The following is a 3782-nucleotide window of genomic DNA, read 5'->3' as shown; positions in this document are numbered from 1 at the left end:
ATAGCAGCAAATACTGTGGTTTTTAAGGTGATTGCACTAATGCAGGTGCATTCATTTGCTTATGCTTGCCATAAAATGAAATTACTGCCTGTGACATCTCATGATTCAAAAAGTTGGAGACTCAAGCCATTTACATGACTTCTGGTGATAACTCTTTTAAGGCTGTCCAAAAGCAAATTAGCTGATATACGATGCTATTTACTGAAAGAAAAAAAGAAAAGCAAGAAGAAAAAGAAACATCCTTCACTGTCTTTCATTCATTGCATCAATTATGTACACAAAGCAGCATCTTTATCATTTGGTCTCTCCAGACAAAATACATTTTCTCTCTGTAGGTCATTCTGACCACTTCAAATGTTGCTATCATCAACAACTCTTGCTTCAGTTTTTACTCACATATCTGCTTCTGAATGGGGCAAATCATCAGGCAAAGAAGCCAACCAACTGTGTCATCTCAATGACTCATTGTAGATGCTTTTGAAACATCTTAACTATTTCAAGGCATTAGCATTTCTTCACCTTCCTTGTAATTCTCAAGGTCTCTCTTGATGGAGTCCTATGCATTAGTACAAAAAGCAGCTTAAGATCTTCTAGCTTTCTCTTCTCATTTTATATTCCCAGGACTCCATATCAAAATATCTAAGAGGTCTGGGGCACCTGGGTGACTTAGTTAAGTGTCCTTCTCTTGATCTCAGCTCAGGTCTTGATCTCAGGATTGGTCCTGATTTCCAAGCCTCATGTTGGGCTCTGTGTTGGGCATGAAGCCTCCTTAAAAATTACATACATACATACATACATACATACATACATAAATAAAGTCTATGAAGTCTAAGAAATTAATAAGGATAGACATATTGAGTTTTCTCAGCTTATTCTTGTGACCAAACTGTATAGGATGAAACCGTTTATTGTCCTAACTTTCTGCAGGGCAGATGATAAGATCATCACATTGGAACTGGTTGCTTAACATCTTCTAACTATTTTTTTATTGTAAGTATAGGCCTGATGCTTAGGCCTTCCTGAATATTTTCATCTGTACACTCCTTGATGTACTGCCTCAGAGGGAGTGGAGGGGCACTCACTGGCTCTGGTTCACCCATTGTGGAACAGCCTAAACTCCAGCTCTCTGTTTACACAGGTAGGGGCCTTGGCCTCCCTGCCAACATCTAACTCTGGCCTCCTCCTCCAAAAAGAAGCCACTGGTGCTTTTTAAAAATTCCTTTCTTTTACTCACATTCCACCTCTAGTCTATCAGTAAATCATGTTGGCTTTCCCTGCAAAATCATTCTCAGTTTAATCCATTTTCTTCCATTTCCACTGCTATAAACCTACAAGAAGCCATTATCATCTCATGGCCTGTCACTGAAATAAACCTCTACCTGGTCTCTGCTTTCATCCTTGTCCTCCACCTCCTGATTCATTCTTTATATGGCAGTTGATGAGGGAGTATCCCCCATCCCAACCCTGCCATGGAATATGTGTGATATTCCTCGGACACTCCTGGCTACCCAAGAAAAAAGAAAAGGGGTTTAGTTGCTTGCCAGGGTGATGTGGGAAACTTAGGCAAATGAAAAATTAATTCCTTTACTGCTGATAGCCCACTGACAAGTCCTTGAAACCAGCAGAGTGACCGCTCTCTAAAAGCCCAGTTGCCTCAATGAGGACACTTTGCTAGGGGCAAAAGAGAATCTTAGCTTAACATTATCCCAACCTCGAGGATCCTGTAAGTCTACTTCCTTTATCTCAACTACCCCAAGATACAGGCTGGCAATCATACTCCAAGCTTATGGCCCCCTGATATACATCTGAAGGGTCTCATGACTGAGGTTTTATTAAATGGTAATAAATGGCATTTCCCTACCAACAGCTAGCCCCTCAAGGTCCTAGAAACCTTGCTTCCAAAATACCTTAGAGACTTACTCTATCTCTGACCCCCTCCCAATCTGGGGGTTTATAATGAGTTAACCTGTCATGACCCCAGTGCAGCTCTTCCTGCCCATGGGTCCTGACCCCGTGCTTTAATGAAAGCACCTTTTTGCACCAAAGACTTATTTAAGAATTTAAGAATTCTTTCTTGGAATATCAAGAAGTTTCACCCCAAAACTTCATCTGCAGTTATACCTCAAATTAGTTAATATCATGCTATTCCACTTTCAACAGTCTCTCTTATTTTATAGAATAAATCAAGCCTTTCTTCTTTCCTTCATCTACCATGTCATGGGGACTGGGACTCTCAGATCATGGGACTGGGATTTTCTCTCTCTCTCCTCTCTCTGCCCCTCTCCCACTCTCTCTCTCTCTCTCAAAATAAATAAATAAACATTTTTAAAAAGAATAAGGAATATAGGTATGTCACTTAACTCCTCAGTTTTTTCATACTTAAATAAATAGGGTTTGGACTTCATAATTAATATAATAGTCACAGGTTGGGGAAAAAATTATTCTTATTCTCTCAGGGTTCTTCTAGCTAGTCTGAGAATTGACATGAGACAGATTGACAGCAATAAAGAACAAAATTTAATTATATGTACACAGAGGCCTAATAATGGAATTGAGACCTAAAGAAATGGCCAAGGCATGCAGTTTTGATATATTTTAGACCAAGAAACAATAAATCTGTGAGAAACTGACAGAGCAAAGGTGACTTATGTTGGGAGCTTGGACTGGCAAAAAATCTAAATAGCATTTGAGCTGCAGTAGTAAATTAGTACAAGTACACGGTTTATCAATAGGGGCTTCTCAACTCTGAATTCTCTATCTATGTGATAAGGATGTCTCTTTATCTCTGGTACTGGAATAGTTCCTTTGACATGGAGATTTATCTTCTGCTTTTTGGAAACAAAGGGGCTGTCAGAGTGTTCTTTCTTCTTGTACTGGCTGTTTCTTCAGTATCTTTTAATTCAGAATATCAATATGCCAAGTGATGCCCTTGGGGGCTGCTCACCTGTGGCCGCTACCTACATGATGCTCTCATCATCTACTAAGATGAAAACTGACTCCACGCAGCATTGCCAAGATCAGCCTTAAAAGCAACAGTCAACTCTGGACAACATTATAAAAAGGGAGCTATTTATATGTAGTGTTTTGTTTTGTTTTTTAACCAGTACTCTCTGTATCATTTCAGCTGTGTATAAATTTCCCTCTAATATCTGACATTTAGGGGTTTTGTATTACAAGGGATAAAACATGAAACCACTTTACAATATAACCTAATATCCTCTATAAAGAAGCCAACAATATTCACTTACACTAACAGTTTTGGTACTATGTTTCCTCTACATTTTACATTTATTTGCATTTTATTTCTTCCTTCTCTCCTTTTCTATGTCACTAGACATTAATTGAACCGATGCTATAAGACAGACAGTATGGTATGTGCTGTGAACACGAGGATAAATGAAATGGTTTCTGCCCTAATACTGCTTGTATCCTTTAAGAAAGACAGGGTTGTTATCAGTTAATGATAATAAAATGTGAAGGAAAAACAGAGTGGGGGGGGGGTGTGTTTAGAAACATAGAGGGTGGGGGTTACTAACTATCTAGGAATCCTGGAGAAGTTTCACAAAGAACACCACATTTAATACTGAAGGGTATGAGAGACATTGTTTACCAGTCAAAGAAAGATTGTGTTCTAAGGAGTTAAGGAAGCATTGCCATCAGGGATAAATAAAACAAACTTTGATGAGTTTAAAACAAAGTTTTAAAAAAAAATTTTTTTTAACGTTTATTTCTTTTTGAGACAGAGAGAGACAGAGCATGAACGGGGGGGGGGGGGGGGGGGG

General features: G+C 38.9%; 1 pseudogene; it reads right to left on the bottom strand.

Moving 5' to 3' along the window:
- Window positions 1-243: 243 nt before the first annotated feature.
- LOC125938207 (mediator of RNA polymerase II transcription subunit 7-like) lies at window positions 244-1100 on the bottom strand (annotated as a pseudogene).
- Window positions 1101-3782: the final 2682 nt, after the last annotated feature.

This window comes from Panthera uncia (genome assembly GCF_023721935.1).
Source record: "Panthera uncia isolate 11264 chromosome B2 unlocalized genomic scaffold, Puncia_PCG_1.0 HiC_scaffold_24, whole genome shotgun sequence".
NCBI classification, from domain to species: Eukaryota; Metazoa; Chordata; class Mammalia; order Carnivora; family Felidae; genus Panthera; species Panthera uncia.
The sequence above is the reverse complement of the archived record's forward strand: the minus strand, read 5'-3'. Positions and strand labels throughout refer to the sequence as shown.